This window comes from Taudactylus pleione, unplaced genomic scaffold, assembly GCF_031769625.1.
Source record: "Taudactylus pleione unplaced genomic scaffold, aTauple2 ptg000080l, whole genome shotgun sequence".
In the NCBI taxonomy this organism is placed as follows: domain Eukaryota; kingdom Metazoa; phylum Chordata; class Amphibia; order Anura; family Myobatrachidae; genus Taudactylus; species Taudactylus pleione.
In genome coordinates this window covers 205,480-224,916 of record NW_028284482.1, presented here as the reverse complement: position 1 = coordinate 224,916, position 19,437 = coordinate 205,480, and the positions used below count along the sequence as shown (strand labels likewise).

General features: G+C 41.1%; 1 protein-coding gene and 1 pseudogene across 2 annotated transcripts in view; both read left to right on the top strand.

Moving 5' to 3' along the window:
• Positions 1–19,437, top strand: part of LOC148532226 (protein shisa-9-like) — a 214,044-nt gene that overhangs the window by 154,162 nt on the left and 40,445 nt on the right. The window lies entirely within an intron of this gene.
• On the top strand, positions 6,987–7,109 carry LOC148532227 (5S ribosomal RNA; annotated as a pseudogene).

Sequence of the window (19,437 nt, the reverse complement as noted above, 5' to 3'; positions counted from 1 at the left end):
TGTGAATTTTGTAACCGCACCTCGGCTACAATATTGGTGCTTGTGACACTGCTTCAAGACCGGAGCAAATATGACAGGAGAGCAAGGCCAAGAACCACATGTTGTAGCTGCTGCCAGCACTGCAAGCCCGTCAACTTCCTCGTCCTCTATGAAGGCCCATGCCCCAGGGCTTAAGTCACGCCATCGATATGGTAAAGCAAGTTTTACTGAAGTTAAAAAAAATTTAAAGGAAATTTGCCTTTAGATAAACAAAAAATTGGCAATATGCCATTCTCTACACGAAGATGCAAGGAAAGGATAAGGCCTTGGCCTTTCTTTATGAAGACTGCTGATTCTGACAGCCCTTCTGCTTGTAATAGTAGTGGTGGTGGTCCAATTAAAAATGTGAAAGTTGTTAAGACAGCTCCAGAAAAACCAACTGTGTGCCCTTAGAAATCGAAATCACAAATCCCAGAGGAGAGTTCAAGTGTATCCACGGTTGCCATGTGTGAGCCAGACCTAAATACTAGTGTACTGGAGGATCCTCCAAGCTCCAACATTTGTGTGCCCTCTGTAAATGTAGGGAAGGGCAGTCAACATCTTGCAGATGTAGTCATTGAGAATGCTTCTGTGGAATTGCACATGGAGGAGGAGGATATTTTGGTAGTTGAAAGCGCTAAGGATGATGAGGATGTTGATGAAGATGTTGGTGATGAGGATGTTGATGCCGAGGATGTCCTTTGTGTAAGTAAAGCAACAGCTGTTGCCCATGGATTGAAAAAGCCAAAGCCCATTGTTGTCATGACGGGCAAAAGACAAAAAAATCTACTTCTCACGTGTGGAATTATTTCCACCCCAATCCGGATAACAGTTGTCAAGCCATATGTGACTGTTGCCATGCAAGAGTGAGTAGAGGGGGAACCTAAACCACCTAGGAACCTCTTCCTTGTTACGTCACTTGGAGCGCATTCATCAAATATCAAAGTGTTTGGCGCCAAGTTCCAAAACTCAAAAAGTAACAAGTCCTGTATCACCTACCTGCTCGCTTTCTGTGAGATCCAAGCGCCTCCGATCTCCAACACCTGCATCATCAACATCCTCATTCGTCATCGGGAGTAGTCCTGCTGCATCCAATGTTGGTATTCAAAGCATGATTGACTCCTCTCCTATCCGTGATTCCTCAGAAGGATTCTTGATGACTACGCCTGTTGCTGCTGCTGTTGCTGTCAGTGGATCTTCATCCCAGAAGGGGACCAGGAGGAAGACTACTTGTGGTGTATCCTCCAAAAAACAATTGTTTGCAAGGGCAAACAAGTATGACAGCAATCAGACAGTTGCACAGCGGATTACTGACGCCATAACAGCTATACTGGTATTAGATGTGCGTCCAGTATCCGCCAATTACCGCAGTGGGGTTTCAACAGTTAATTGAGGTCATGTGTCCTCGCTACCAGATCCTGTCTAGATTCCACTTCGCTAGAACAGCAATTCCAATCTGTACAAGGACATTAAATAAATCCTTATTAATGTCCTCGGAAATGTTGTTGTACCCACTGTCCACTTGACCACTGATATGTGGACAAGTGGGACAGGGCAAACTAAGGATTACATGACTGTGACAGCCCACTGGGTAGGTGTATAGCCTACAACAGCAACAGCAGCAGCAACATCTACCAAAAGACAGCTGATACAGAGGCAGGCTACTCTTTGTATAACTGGTTTCACTAAGAGGCATACCGCTGAGAATCTCTTAGAAAAACTCAGGGAAATCATTGCTAAATAGCTTACCCCACTTGGACTCTCCTCGGGATTTGTGATTTCGGACAATGCCAGCAATATTGTGAGAGCATTACATCTGGGCGAATTCCAACACATCCCATGTTTTGCTCACACAATTAATTTGGTGGTGCAATGTGTTTTAAAAACTGGCACGGTCATGCAGGAGATGCTCTAGGTGGCCTGCAAAATATCTGGACATTTTAGACATTCGTCAACCGCTTGTTGAAGATTGCATGACCAGCAGGTACTGTTAAATTTGCCCTTCCATCAGCTTAAGCAAGAGGTAGTAACTTGGTGGAATTCTACCCTCTATATGCTTCAGCGGATGGAGGAACAGCAAAAGGCCATCCAGGCCTATACAACGGATACACCTTACTCAGACGCACTGGAGGATAATTTCCGTATTATGCAAGGTTCTCAAACCCTTTGAACTTGCCACACGTGAAGTTAGTTCAGACACTGCCAGCTTGAGTCAGGTCATTCCCCTCATCAGACTTTTGCAAAAACAGCTGAAGAAACTGAAGGAGGAGGTGAGACGGAGTGATTGCGCAAAGTATGTTGGACTGGTGGATCAAGCCCTTGATTCACTTCACCAGGATCCAAGAGTCGTCAATCTATTGAAATCTGAAAAATATATTTTGGCGACCATTCTGGATCCTAGGTTTAAGTCCTACCTTGTGAGTTTTATTCCAACAGACAAAAATCTAAAATTGTGCAAAAAGATTGTCAGCTGCAGCCGCACGTGAAACGCCATCATCTCCTCCTTCAGTTTCTGCAGCTGCCAGAAAAAGACTCAATTTTCCTGCTGATCGTTCACCAAAAAATGACATCTGGTCGTGCCTGAGAGAACTTAATTAACAAATGGGGTCTTAAAGGGCGCACAGATGGTGTTTATGGCAAATGAGGTGTTTGTTTCTTAAGATATATAGGAAATGGCAAACTATTAAATTTGAACTTATTTAATATGTAAATATTGTATATATATATATAAAAATGATAGCATGAATGAACAAATAATCTTTAGACGTACATGGGTATAGAATAAAATTGGCAGCAATTTAACAGATGTGAATGTATCACAATAAAGAAAAAGAAAACATTGTTGAAACACTGATAAATTGGTTTGCAAAAATGAAATAAAGTGAAATAAGATAAAATAAAATAAAATTCAATAGGTGCACACAGGTTAATGTAAAATCCTTAAGTAAGGAAAGTTCCTTTAGAATGAACTCTGTATACCAGGAAAAAAGCATGTGAGTAAATCCGTAAAAAAATTGTCCTGGGGTGCGCGCACCTCCTACCTTACTCAATGCTGCTATACCAGTTGGTGAGGGTGGTTAATTCTGATTGTGGTACCGTTGCTGCAGTAAACTATATTACTCAGTCCTTGTTGGTTCCTGTGTTCAGTGGCTGTAAACCTTGCGGATGAATAAGAACAGCGGGGTGATGGTTGCGGCGGCTATTGCCGTCAGAGCGGTCCCGTTCGGCAGAGCTCTTGCCTCGCGGTCGGCCTTTCTGCTCCCGTGCTTCCTGTGTAGTCTCAGCTTCAATAATGAATTGTGAACTGATGCTGATTAGATGTGGAGTAGGTGTGTCCAACGCGTTTCTCCCGGTCGGGCTTCGTCAGGGACAGTGATCCATGCTGTGGGTGTCTTCTTGTTTGTTTAAGTAGTTGCTTCTAATTGTGTCCAGCTGGCAATAATTAGCTCCTAAATGAGAGTGACTGAGCTTGATACTGCTGAAATCCCTGGCGATAAATGTTTGTTAAGGGAATTAAGTCCCAGCAAATGAAATAAAGATTTTCATTCAGGGGTGCTGATATGAAGACATTTAGAAGTAGATGTTCTAGGTAAATCACTTGCTAAAATAAAGACATTTACAGACAAAATAGGACAGGGAAAGTGCATACAATGATCTGATAGCAATTTGATAGATATACATTTCTATTAGTCTGAAAAGGTTAGAATGAAGAAGGAAAGAACAGAAATGTAGTGTTGCTAGAGTTCTTATATATTCATTGTTTATTCATTTAGGTTCTCCTTCTTTCTTCTCCTTTTTCTCTCCAGGGATTATCCTTTAAATGTGATATGTATATGTTCCAAAATAAATGAATAAATAAGTGAAAATTATGAAGCGAAATAATGAATGCTTATAAACATTGTGCAATTCCTAAGTTTGAAAAAGAAGTATTTCAATATGTATTAGGCAGGTTCTTCGGTGAATGGTCTGTAGTTTGGAGAGAGGCGCTCTTATATTGCAAAAAAAATTAGCTCATTAAAGTTTCACATTGCCTAATGGGTTATTATGACCTGAGGTCAGGATCCCAAAGTGCCATCCCGGGGGTGGGATCAGGGGGGCAAGTCCTATTCCGCCCGCTCCGGGCTATAGAGAGATGGTGTCCCTTACAGTACCTGTGTTTCCTGGGGGGGTCTCCCAACCCAGTACTATCCAGGCCCAACCCTCCTTTGCTTCCAAGTTCTGATGGTATTTATTGGGCGTATCTAGGGTGGTATGACTGTAAAAATCTCTCCATCCGTTGCGACCAAGGACAGACTTAGCCCCCCGGCCCCCCGAAGCGTCACTCAGCAATCCTCGTTTAAAAATTGGGAAAGTTCAAAATCTATGTTAAGGCCGTTTGGTATTAAGGTCTTCATTTCAAATATCCACTTGCTTTCTTCCCTTGACATGGATTTAATATAATTACCTCCTCTCCAGGATGGTTTAACTAGAGAGATAGCTTGAAATGAGAATAGGGAGGAGTCTTTGTTGTGATGTAGAAAAAAATGTTCGGACACACTGTGCGTCCTTAATCCATTTTCAATATTCCTCATATGTTCTCCGAGGCGTGTGCTAAGTTTCCTAATGGTGTGACCGATATACTGAAGTCCACAGGGGCAGGAGAGTAGGTAGATGGTCCCCTTTGAATCGCAGCTTAATTTGTCTCTCATCCTGTATTCCTTTTTGGTCGTAAAGGAAATAAAGTGAGTGATGGGAGTGGTTGTTTTCTTAGTAGTGGTTCTACATGCTCTACAGTGGTTGCAATAAAAGAAGCCTTTTCTCTTATCATTAAGCCAGTTTAGATTATTGACTTCAAGATTCTTCTTTGGTGACAGATGGCTCTTAACCAATTTTTGTTTAATACTGGGTGCTCTCCTGTAGACAAATGTTGGTTTGTCCTTAAGTATTCCCTTTAGAATGTCATCTTTCAATAGAATGTGCCAATTTTTGTTTATAATCCGTTCTAGATCTATATGTTGATTATTGTATTGAGTAATGAATAAAGGTTGTTGCTGATCCGAGCCCTTTTTGTTTTTGTACATAAGAAGTGTGTCTCTCTCAGTATCTCTTGCTTCTTGCAAGGCTGTTTCAATCAGGGTTTTTTCATATTTTTGTTCCAAAAACTTATTTTTAAGAGTAGTGGCCTGGTCCTCAAAGGATGTTGTTTTGGAACAGTTCCTTCAAATCCTTTTGAATTGACCTTTTGGTATGCTCTTAATCCAATTTTGGTGGTGGTTACTGGAGGGTGGGATGAAATTATGACAGTCGACCTGTTTGGTGAAGGTTTTGGTATGAATCCTATTGTCTTCTATGAAGATGGTGAGGTCCAGAAAATCGATGTATTGATTGCTAAGTGTAGCAGTGAATTCCAGATTTCTATTATTGTTGTTGATGTAGATTTTGAATTCTTCCAATTCCACAAGAGTGCCTTTCCAGATGAGGATGATATCGTCTATATACCTTCTCCATATCACAATTTTTTCTATATAACGGTTGTTGTTCCAAATGGCCTGGGACTCCCAGAAAAGCAAATAAATTTCATCATCAAAGGAATACAATTCATCCTACAGCATAACTATTTTTGGTATGGGGGCTCCCACCATAGACAGGTTCGCGGAACAGCCATGGGGACAAAATTTGCCCCTAGTTACGCGAACCTGTTTATGGGACACTGGGAGTCCCAGGCCATTTGGAACAACAACCCTTATATAGAAAAAATTGTGATATGGAGAAGGTATATAGACGATATCATCCTCATCTGGAAAGGCACTCTTGTGGAATTGGAAGAATTCAAAATCTACATCAACAACAATAATAGAAATCTGGAATTCACTGCTACACTTAGCAATCAATCCATCGATTTTCTGGACCTCACCATCTTCATAGAAGACAATAGGATTCATACCAAAACCTTCACCAAACAGGTCGACTGTCATAATTTCATCCCACCCTCCAGTAACCACCACCAAAATTGGATTAAAAGCATACCAAAAGGTCAATTCAAAAGGATTTGAAGGAACTGTTCCAAAACAACATCCTTTGAGGACCAGGCCACTACTCTTAAAAATAAGTTTTTGGAACAAAAATATGAAAAAACCCTGATTGAAACAGCCTTGCAAGAAGCAAGAGATACTGAGAGAGACTCACTTCTTATGTACAAAAACAAAAAGGGCTCGGATCAGCAACAACCTTTATTCATTACTCAATACAATAATCAACATAGAGATCTAGAACGGATTATAAACAAAAATTGGCACATTCTATTGAAAGATGACGTTCTAAAGGGAATACTTAAGGACAAACCAACATTTGTCTACAGGAGAGCACCCAGTATTAAACAAAAATTGGTTAAGAGCCATCTGTCACCAAAGAAGAATCTTGAAGTCAATAATCTAAACTGGCTTAATGATAAGAGAAAAGGCTTCTTTTATTGCAACCACTGTAGAGCATGTAGAACCACTACTAAGAAAACAACCACTCCCATCACTCACTTTATTTCCTTTACGACCAAAAAGGAATACAGGATGAGAGACAAATTAAGCTGCGATTCAAAGGGGACCATCTACCTACTCTCCTGCCCCTGTGGACTTCAGTATATCGGTCGCACCATTAGGAAACTTAGCACACGCCTCGGAGAACATATGAGGAATATTGAAAATGGATTAAGGACGCACAGTGTGTCCGAACATTTTTTTCTACATCACAACAAAGACTCCTCCCTACTCTCATTTCAAGCTATCTCTCTAGTTAAACCATCCTGGAGAGGAGGTAATTATATTAAATCCATGTCAAGGGAAGAAAGCAAGTGGATATTTGAAATGAAGACCTTAATACCAAACGGCCTTAACATAGATTTTGAACTTTCCCAATTTTTAAACGAGGATTGCTGAGTGACACTTCGGGGGGCCGGGGGGGCTAAGTCTGTCCTTGGTCGCAACGGATGGAGAGATTTTTACAGTCATACCACCCTAGATACGCCCAATAAATACCATCAGAACTTGGAAGCAAAGGAGGGTTGGGCCTGGATAGTACTGGGTTGGGAGACCCCCCAGGAAACACAGGTACTGTAAGGGACACCATCTCTCTATAGCCCGGAGCGGGCGGAATAGGACTTGCCCCCCTGATCCCACCCCCGGGATGGCACTTTGGGATCCTGACCTCAGGTCATAATAACCCATTAGGCAATGTGAAACTTTAATGAGCTAATTTTTTTTGCAATATAAGAAGAGCGCCTCTCTCCAAACTACAGACCATTCACCGAAGAACCTGCCTAATACATATTGAAATACTTCTTTTTAGATCCAAACTTAGGAATTGCACAATGTTTATAAGCATTCATTATTTCGCTTCATAATTTTCACTTATTTATTCATTTATTTTGGAACATATACATATCACATTTAAAGGATAATCCCTGGAGAGAAAAAGGAGAAGAAAGAAGGAGAACCTAAATGAATAAACAATGAATATATAAGAACTCTAGCAACACTACATTTCTGTTCTTTCCTTCTTCATTCTAACCTTTTCAGACTAATAGAAATGTATATCTATCAAATTGCTATCAGATCATTGTATGCACTTTCCCTGTCCTATTTTGTCTGTAAATGTCTTTATTTTAGCAAGTGATTTACCTAGAACATCTACTTCTAAATGTCTTCATATCAGCACCCCTGAATGAAAATCTTTATTTCATTTGCTGGGACTTAATTCCCTTAACAAACATTTATTGCCAGGGATTTCAGCAGTATCAAGCTCAGTCACTCTCATTTAAGAGCTAATTATTGCCAGCTGGACACAATTAGAAGCAACTACTTAAACGAACAAGAAGACACCCACAGCATGGATCACTGTCCCTGACGAAGCCCGACCGGGAGAAACGCGTTGGACACACCTACTCCACATCTAATCAGCATCAGTTCACAATTCATTATTGAAGCTGAGACTACACAGGAAGCACGGGAGCAGAAAGGCCGACCGCGAGGCAAGAGCTCTGCCGAACGGGACCGCTCTGACGGCAATAGCCGCCGCAACCATCACCCCGCTGTTCTTATTCATCCGCAAGGTTTACAGCCACTGAACACAGGAACCGACAAGGACTGAGTAATATAGTTTACTGCAGCAACGGTACCACAATCAGAATTAACCACCCTCACCAACTGGTATAGCAGCATTGAGTAAGGTAGGAGGTGCGTGCACCCCAGGACAATTTTTTTACGGATTTACTCACATGCTTTTTTCCTGGTATACAGAGTTCATTCTAAAGGAACTTTCCTTACTTTAAGGATTTTACATTAACCTGTGTGCACCTATTGAATTTTATTTTATTTTATCTTATTTCACTTTATTTCATTTTTGCAAACCAATTTATCAGTGTTTCAACAATGTTTTCTTTTTCTTTATTGTGATACATTCACATCTGTTAAATTGCTGCCAATTTTATTCTATACCCATGTACGTCTAAAGATTATTTGTTCATTCATGCTATCATTTTTATATATATATATACAATATTTACATATTAAATAAGTTCAAATTTAATAGTTTGCCATTTCCTATATATCTTAAGAAACAAACACCTCATTTGCCATAAAAACCATCTGTGCGCCCTTTAAGACCCCATTTGTTAATTATGTTTATATCCTAGTGATTCAGGAAGGGATCACTAAGGTCTGTGGCAGCCAAAGAGTTACACCAAACCTAATATTGTTTTCCATCTACTTTGCCACTTTCTAACCCCCCCCCCCTTTTTTTCTTTCCCCCCTCCCCGTTTCCCATTACAACTAAGGAGATAGCGCAGGTACACCTGCATTGTGCCTGAGAGAACTGCCTACTAGTGATATGTCTCCTACCGTGACTATGTGTGAAAAGGTCTCCATTCACAATATGGTGGAGGACTATTTCAGAGAGAACATCCTAATAGGCATGTCAGACAATCCCTTTCAGTACTGGCAGGAAAAAGAGGCAATTTGGAGGCCCATAAACAAACTGGCTTTGCATTACTTAAGTTGCCCACCCTAAAGTGTGTGCTCTGAAAGAGTTTTCAGTGCAGCTGGCAACCTTGTCAGTGATCGGCGTAGGAGGTTACTTCCTCAAAATGTGGAAAAGATGATGTTCATTAAAATGAATTACAAATTGAAGGCCTCTACCAACAATTACATCAGAAAATTACAGAGGCGCCTATGGTGGATTCCAGCGGGGACAAATTAATATTGTGTGAAGAAGAGGATGTACACACTGATGGGGATGACGAGGACGATGACGACAACTAGTAATGTAAAGCCAGTTTGTGTATGGGATAATTTTCATTTCCATGTCCCTATCACATTGGCAGCTTGTTTTATGGGGGTCCAAACAAACCAATCATTTCAGCTATGTCCTGTTTAGTATACAACATAAGGGCCCAAGGACTATTCCATCTTGCACCTTTCTCCTTTCCATTATGTGCTGGTTGGGGTATTGCTGCCTTACATTTTAAATTAATGTTATGGTTGGTTTAGGAACCAATGATTTGTTTTTAAATTCATTTATTATCAATTTTACAGCAAGGGGCTAAACCAATTAATTTATTATTATTAATTATTCAGTCCGGGGCTTCACCAATTAATTATTTTTTATTAATTTATTATCAATTCAATGAATTTCTTTTTATTAATTATTCAGCCAGGGGCTGCACCCAATGAATTGTTTTTTACTTTCTTAATTAAATTATTAATTATTCAGCCTGGGGCTGCACCAATGAATTGTTTTTTAATTAATTTATTATCAATTATACAGCCAGGGGCTGCACCAATGAATTTCTTGTTATTATTAATTATTCAGCCAGGGGCTGCACCAATGAATTTTTTTTAAGTTATTATAAATTTTACAGCCAGGGGCTGCACCAACTATCAACTATCAATTCTTCAATCCTCAAGGGTATCCCAACCATCATCTTTGCACAGTCCTCAACTCTATTAATAATTATATCAATCAATTTTGAGCTGGCAAGCTGACTCAAAACCTTTTGGCCCTTTAACTAGATGAAAAGAATCAATATTGTGAGCTGTGAGGTGGTTAAAATTGACTGGCAATAAATATTATTGAGGTTATTAATACTGTATGAACAAAAAAGACCCATTTTATGTCATTTTAGCAGTTTTTTTTATTTTTTAAGAAAAAAATCCAGATCCAAAACCAAAAAACAAAAACAAAACATGGAAGTGAGGTTTTGGCAAAACCAATCCAGATCCAAAACCAGGGGAGATCCAGATCCAAAACCAAAACACGGGGTTCGGCACACATTAATAATAATAATAATATCTTAAAGCTCCACTGAAGTGTAGTATGTACTTAATGAGCTTTCTGATATAATAGCTTGTTACTGAGCATTAAAACGAAAGAACATTGCAGGCAACAACTAAATTTTCACAATGCAACCAGAACACCTATCAGGGAGTGTATGTATTCAGGTACATACACATTATTGGGCCTGATTCAGCAAGGACTGCTATTGCGATTATGCATGCACTCGGACGATTGTTGCGTCCTGCGCATGCTTATGCATTGCAGTGTGTGAAGACCCATCGCAGAGTGATTGACAGGAAGAACTGTTTGGGGGAGGTTATAGAGGGGTGGTTGGCGAAAAGCAGGCGCTCCAGTGTGTTTGAACGCCATTGCAGAGGCATACATAAATTAGCCACTGTGTTGCCATATGCAGCTTGTGCTTTCACTGCGTGTGATGAGGCTAGCTATTCCTGAGTAAGGTCAGACCTTGTGTAAGTGTGCATGAGGCTCTGATTGTAGTCAATGTTACCGATGGTTTAGCAGTCTTGCTAAGGATTAATGATGTGTGTAAGGTAAGGGGGTGTCCATATGTGAGACTGCGTGTGTAATCACTATTGCGATCGCAATAACGATCCTTGCTGAATCAGGACCATTGTCAGCAGTGGTTCCTACCCTCTTGGATGAGGGGGGCTTCCGCTGCTCGTGGAAAGGAGACAGTCCCGGCACCTGTGCAATGGACCTGGAATGTGCTGGGACTGGTGCATGTGCATGAGTGGCATGTTGCCTCACATGCGCAAAACACTGTCCTCTTGGGACCCCATTGGCTGCAGCCCCTGGAAGCCGGGTAGGTCTGCCCAGTAGGCAGAGGAGTAGCATCCCACTGAAAGCACGCTAATTGCCAGAGCCGTAACTAGACTTTTTGGAGCCCTGTGCCAGAAAGAGTATTGATGCCCCCCATATTGTAAACAGGGAAGGCGTGCGTTGTAGGTGCGTGGCCGAATAAAGTTTTTGTGGGGAAAGGGCGTGGCCACACTATAGTACCACCAATTCACATTACAAGACACAGTAGTGCCTCTTATACACATTACACTACACAGTAGTGCCCCTTTTTCACATTACACTACACAGTAGTGTCCCTTATACACATTACACTACACAGTACTAATGCCCATTATACAGAATGACCACACAGTAGTAATGCCCCTTACAGATTTCGCCACACAGTAGTAATGCCCATTACACAGAATGATCACACAGTAGTAATGCCCCTTACAGATTACACCACATAGTAGTAATGCCCATTATACAGAATGACCACACAAAAGTAATTACCCTTATATAGTATGACCACATGGTAGTAATGCCCCTTACAGATTATGCCACACAGTAATAATGCCCATTATACAGAATGACCACAAAGTAGTAATGCCCCTTACATATTATGCCCCACAGTAGTAATGCCCATTACATAGTTTGATCACATGGTAGTAATGCCCCTTACAGATTATGCCACTCAGAAGTAATGCCCATTACACAGAACGACAACACACTAGTAATACCCCTTACAGATTACGCCACACAGTAGTGATGCCAATTACACAGAATGACTACACAGTAGCAATGCCCCTTACAGATTACTCCACCCACTAGTAATGCCCCTTACACATTATGCCCACAGTAGTAATGCCCCATACACATTATGCCACACAGTACAAATCCCCCCCCCCCCTTACACATTAAGCCACACAGTACAAATTCCCCACTGCCGCCGGGTGTCTCTCCTAAATGAAGCACACTTACCTGTGTAACAAAGCTCCTCAGAGCATCACTGTGGGAGCCAGGGGAAAGCCACAGTATCTGTATCCGCCAGCTGCATGCTTGCAGCCCAACGCCAGAGGAAAGGCTCCTCGGCGCAAGGCACTGTGGGACTGGATTGGGAGAGATGTGATTATGTCTCTCCCAGTCTCTCTATGACACTACAGCAGACGGGAAGGGGCGGACCACAGGGGCAGGCAGCTGTAGCGCTGCCCTATGTAATGTGTATTAGTAGCGGTGCGCCCAGTAGATAAGGAGCCGGGCACACCGCTACTATTATACATTGTAGCGGGCTGTAGAAGACAGGTAGTGGCTGTGATCACGGGTGGAAGTGGCCGGTTCCACCCATAGGGCATGTGCGCTCTGTGCGGGTGCACCTACCACACCAACCTAGTTACGGCCCAGCTAATCGCAATATGGACTGGCAGTGCACAAGGGGAGAGAATACCTCGCCCTGTAACTGCTTGTCCTGTGTGTGACTTGTTAATGAAAACACACTGATAATTTTCAGAAAATACATGTAGACATATGGATCATTGTGTCTTATAACCCATGGAGGGAAATTATACTAATGATCCCATTTGAATGTATATATCTCTGATTTTTTTTGATATAACAGCTACATAATGGGGTAAGGTGTAATCAGTGAGATTGCTAGACTCTTCAGGGAATCAGGGAGATTGCTACTATTTCAGGAAGTCTCCAGGGAGGTTTGGCAAGTATGTTTTAGAGTGAGTATGGCTTGCTCATGACAAGGGCATAATTATCACTTAACAAAACTAAACTCTGTCTCATACAAAGTGTAGTGTATGTAATACTACAGACATATACAGAGACAGCGATCACAGTAAGCCACTAGAGAGGGCAGTAGTGCCAGCAAAATTATTTTCTAGGTTTGAGAACCAGGGGGGCCCACAACGCACACCCCCCTGCACCAATACTCTTTTCTACTTACCTCTCCCATGTCGGCCGGAGTAGAGCTACACAAAACTCCTGGAAAATGGCTGCCGCCGTTTGTGCCTGGCGTCTACTGCGCATGTGCAGGACACCGGGAAAATGACGCGACAACCATTTTCCCAGTGATTTCCCTAATGCACATGCTTCTGTCAGTTCGCTAGAGGAGGGGGCCCCGAGAGGGAAATGCACACGGGCCCCCTCCTCTCTTTATCTGCCCCTGGTGAGCACCATTCAACAACCCAAGTCCTTTCTCTGCATTGGAGCAAATCTGGCCCTGAACACACTAGAAATAGTATATAGTATAGAAAACAATAACTTTCTATAGCAAACATTTATGTAATCTACTCTAAGGGCTCTATTTATTAACATTATTTGTACTAAAATAAAGTGAAAAAGGGTGTTTTCACACCCTTTTCACATTATTTTAGTATCACCTATAGTTATTACAGGGCAATTGGAGTAGAATTCGTAAAATTCTACTCCAACCCCTAAGTATCACTTATTTTTAGTAAGCATATCGCATTTCCCATAATTGTAATGGGAAATGTGATCCGACCAGAGTTACTAAAAATAAATTGTAAACAAATATCAGGGAAAGCCCTGTGATAATAACGCCACCTGGAGCTGGCGTTATCCAGGGTCTCCCCCGGTTACCGGACTCCTACTCTGCTCTAAAAGGCAGAGCAGAGCTCGGGGCTTAGTGTCGGGGGGGGGGGAGCAGCGGCGGACGGTCGGCGCATGCGCGGGCACTTTGTCACGGTATTTTTTGCGAAAATACTGTGACTAGTGTGCGGAGGGGATTCAAAGGGACAGAGCTTTATCGCAAGCTCTGTCCCTGCAAGGTACTTGTAGTAAATCCCTATGATATTACCTGCGAATTCAGTCGATAATATCACACTACAATCTGCATTACAAATGCGGATTGTAGTAAATAGAGCCCTAAATAACATACAGTCAGGTCCATAAATATTGGGACATTGACAGAATTTTCATATTTTGGCCTCTATTCACCACCACAATGGTTTTGAAATGAAACAAACAAGATGTGCTTTAACTGCAGACTTTCAGATTTAATTTGAGGGTAATTACATCCAAATCGGGTGAACGGTGTAGGAATTACAACAGTTTTAATATGTGCCTCCCACTTTTTAAGGGGCCAAAAGTAATGGGACTATCAACTCAAAAGCTATTTCATGGACAGGTGTGGGCTATTCCCTCGTTATTTCATTATCAATTAAGCAGGTAAAAGGTCTGGAGTTGATTCTAGGTGTGACATTTGCATTTGGAATCAGTTGCTTTCAACTCTCAATATGAGATCCAAAGAGCTGTCACTATCAGTGAAGCAAGCCATCATTAGGCTGAAAAATCAAAACAAACCCATTAGAGAGATAGCAAAAACATTAGGTGTGGTCAAATCAACTGTTTGGAACATTCTTAAAAAGAAAGAATGCACCGGAGAGCTCAGCAACACCAAAAGACCCGGAACACCACGGAAAACAACTGTGGTGGATGACAAAAGAGTTATTTCCCTGGTGAAGGAAAACCCCTTCACAACAGTTGGCCAAATCAAGAACACTCTCCAGGAGGTAGATGTATATGTGTCAAAGTCAACAATCAAGAGAAGACTTCACAAGAGTGAATATAGAGGGTTCACCACAAGATGCAAACCATTGGAGAGCCACAAAAACAGGAAGACCAGATTAGAGTTTGCCAAACAACATCTAAAAAAGCCATTACAGTTCTGGAACAACATTCTATGGACAGATGAGACAAAGATCAACTTGTACCAGAGTGATGGGAAGAGAAGAGAAGGAAAGGAACTGCTCATGATCCAAAACATACCACCTCATCAGTGAAGCATGGTGGTGGTAGTGTCATGGCGTGGGCATGTATGGCTGCCAATGGAACTGGTTCCCATGTATTTATTGATGATGTGACTGCTGACAAAAGCAGCAGAATGAATTCTGAAGTGTTTCGGGCAATATTATATGCTCATATTCAGTCATGCTTCAGAACTCATTGGACGGCGCTTCACAGTGCAGATGGACAATGACCCGAAGCATACTGCAAAACCAACCAAAGAGTTTTTTAAGGCTAAAAAGTGGAATGTTATGCAATGGCCAAGTCAATCCCCTGACCTGAATCCGAATGAGCACGCATTTCACTTGATGAAGACAAAACTGAAGGGAAAATGCCCCAAGAACAAGCAGAAAATGAAGACATTTGCAGTAGAGGCCTGGCAGAGCATCACCAGGGATGAAACCCAGCGTCTGGTGATGTCTATGTGTTCCAGACTTCATGCTGTAATTGCCTGCAAAGGATTTGCAACAAAGTATTAAAAAGTGAAAGTTAGATTTAGGATTGTTTAGTTTGTCCCATTACTTTTGGCCCCTTAAAAAGTGGGAGGCACATATAGAAACCGTTGTAATTCCTACACCATTCACCTGATTTGGATGTAATTACCCTCAAATTAAATCTGAAAGTCTGCAGTTAAAGCACATCTTGTTTGTTTCATTTCAAAGCCATTGTGGTGGTGAATAGAGGCCAAAATATGAAAATTCTGTCAATGTCCCAATATTTATGGACCTGACTGTAGGTGATCAGGAAAAGGGTAAACATCCCATAATAAATATACTTACATAATAAAACCAGTAGTTGTGGCCATAGCTCTAGTATATGCTGCTGCTATTGTGGTCATGATTTGAGCAGCTGGCCAAGAGGGATGGGGAAGGGTTTTTTGGGGGGACAACTGGAAACCCTCCCCTGTGTTTGCCTATGATTAGACCCTAACCAAAAATAATAAATATTATATAAATATTATATAACCTTGTGAATTGCTAAACACAAATATTTACACATGTTAACACTTTAGTAATAAAATACATAGATGTAAGGTCTGCAAATTATAAAAAATCAAGTAAAACCAATGTACGCATTGATGTTCATAACAACTGCTGGCTTTATCCTCATAAAAAAAATGAGATTTACAGTATCACTCTGTATGTAGACCTCAAAGCAATGACACAATAACATGCATGCACTGATTGACCATACCAGTGCATGAACCAGCCTTAGACATGTCATGTCAGACATTAAAGTAAGATTATATAATCACAATAGTACATGCAACTCAGTATAGAAGCATCATCTATGTTCTAGAGATCTCACAGTCAGATACAATTATTTCATAATCATCCAGTTTGAATGTAGTAACTAAAAATGTGACTCATGAGTATTACACCTGTGCCATAACAATTTCTCTAACGTGTCTTCAAAATATAGTATAGGAGTTGTAGATGCATCTACTCTACTTCACCAGTGTTTACACAGCCCTTCCTACCCCCATATGGCCCCCTTCATGCAAGTAGTCCAGTGCTAAGACCTGGTCTGCATGTGCAGTGCTGAGATGCATTTGGAAAACAATAAACAAAATGCATGAGCCCAGTGTGTTTGCAGCTTCAGTAATCAGTACATACCTCTGTTCATACCTATCTCATGCAGAATAGTCAACAGAGGGAACTGGCTATTCTGCATAAGATAGGTATATAATCAATGATATTATACTTCAATGTAGACAAATTGGGGATGATTCAGAGTTGAGTGTAAGTCAGTTTTTATGACAAATCTTTTAGTATTGCATATGCGCACACGTCTATGGGTGATTCAGAGTTGTACACATCTCAGTTGCATCATTACTTGCAGCTGAATGGGCATAACTGGGTGGCAAAAAGACTTTCACATGTAGGCTACACATAGTGAAGTCGCGTCAAGGGCATGTCAAGGAAAGTATGGGTTATGCAGAGTTGTGCATACATGTAGAGCAGTCTCATATCCCAGACAGATCTATTGTCAGTGCGCACTGATGGTGATTCACACTATTTGACCAAGAAGGACAAATAGGGTTGATGCAGTCACATAAATGCTTATATGAGAAAATATCCTAATTTTTCTGTGTGCATGCAAGTAGTTGTGCGGCCAAGTTGTTTCAACTCTGTAGTATTTAAAATCTTTCAAATGTTTTGCAACAGACTGGTCATTGGGTTTTCCTTTCAGTATTCATTTAATTGAGGACTGGTGCTTTGCAATTCACTCTTTAAATTATCTCATAGTCTTGCTTGTGGAAGAGCAGGTTTTTTTTAAATAACTCTCAGCACAAGGCAATCTAGCAAACTACCCATGGTAGATTATTATTTTTTTAATCTGTTATTTTAAAAAAAAGAATAAATACACAAAAGGGCAAGAAGATACGATACATATGCGTACAATAAGAAAACCATCCCAAAAATCATATAACACCATAGTAATACTTTGAAAACAGAAAACTGCAGAGCATACTTATATATAGAGATGTGTGCCGACCGCCGTGTTTTGGTTTTGGATCTGGATCTCCCCTGGTTTTGCATCTGATTCTGGTTTGGGACTTTTTTTCCTTGGTGTTATGTTTTTAGGTTTTGGTTTTGGATCTGTATTTTTTCCAAAAAATTATATAAACAGCTAAAACCACATAATTTGGGCCTGTTTTTGTTCCTACAGTATTATTAACCTTAATAACAATCATTTTCAAGCATTTATAGGCATTTTTAACCACCTCACAGCTCACAATATTGATTTAACTATTTTTCACCAATACAGGCCAAAGGCTGCAGCAAGCTGGCTGGCTAAAGTAAGCAACAGAGCAGCAGCACAAACGCATGGCAGTTTAAAAAAATATAGGACATCTATGAAACATTGCCACACAGCAGTGGCAGACAGGATGGCAGTGTAATAAACTATAATAATGTCAGTCGGCAATGCCCCAAATTGTGCCAAATGTAAAAGAAAGAGGTGCAAGATGGAATTGTCCCTCCCACCCACTCTTATGTGAGATATTAAAAAGGACATGCACATTTTAAAAAACCAAGCACTTTAGCCACTAGGACTGACACTTTCGTGGCTGAACTCCTTGGTTTGTTTGGGCCCCCACAAAACATCTTTTGGAAGGACTACCTTCAATTATTAAGGAGGAGGTTGATGATGAGGGTGTTGGTCGTGGAGATTGCATGTGCTGGTCCAAACTGCTGGTAGCTGATACTGGACTGCTTGTTATTAATTTACAAATTATAATTTTGTTAAACAAATTGCATGAACTCCCTGCAAATGATGTAACAGTGAGGAGGTGCCTAGATGGTTAACGTCCCTTCCTCTGCTAACTTTGGCTTTACAAATGGAACAGATGCCTTCACAACTGTTGTCAGACTTCAGATAGGACACAAATTTCCTCCTCATCCTCCTTTTGCACTTCCTCCACACTCCCCAGAGCACAGATTGATGACGACCGGAGTCGGGCAGCACTAGGTTGCGTTGCCGACTTGCTAGATCTTGTGCGGCTAAGCCTAACACGCACAGACACACAGACAATTATTTGAAAAAAAAGACAATATGTTTTTATTTTGTTTCCAGCTCCAGAACTTGGGCCCAGAGCACAGATTGATGACGACTGGAGTCGGGCAGCACTAGGTTCCGTTGCCGACTTGCTAGATCTTGTGCGGTTAAGCCTAACATGCACACAGGCAAATATACTGTATAATACACAAAAAAATATATTTTTATTTTTTCGGGGGGTCCAGAACTTGGGCCCAGATGGACGCAGCAGACAGCTCCAGCCCAGGTGGATCAGCAACAGCCCAGATGGACAAAGCAGACAGCACAACAACACCAGTCCAGATTGTGTTTAGCTGATCCCAAGTGTCTAATGTAAAATGAACAAATGGAACAGCATAAGCAGGGGCCAGCCACATTTGGTACACTAGGAAGCTAGTAAAGAAATCATACTTCCTAGTCCTTCACAAGCAAATGTTCAATATCTACCTATTGTTTTCATGTTTGGTCATGACTACCAGTACAAAATGCGACTAATTTGAGAGGCCTGGTAATATCATTCAAAATAGGGAATCACAGACCACCATCAGCAGTAGACCTTGCGAGGCATGCCTTATCTCAGCCTATTCCTCTGCCAGATGAACTTGCCACAAAGAGACTGAACAGGTTGGAAGTCAGACCCTAATTGGTAGCTTTTGAAATAGGTATAACAATCTTGGTAAAATTTTTATTTTTACCGAATTATTTCTGCCAGAGAAGTCCCACCCAGAGAGGATCTCACCCAGCTGAATTCCCCCAATCACATTTGGCAACAGGATGTAGTTAGCCTGAAAAATTTGCCTATAATATTTATCAAAGGAATTGCAAAGATAATGAATTTCTAACAGCCTTTACAAGAATTCCAAATTTAGCTCTAAGAGCTTCAGGGTGTGAGGGGGTAAATGAAAAGTCGCCGACTTAGTACTGTTGATCATATGGCCTGAAAGTTTGCCATACGTGTCAAGATCC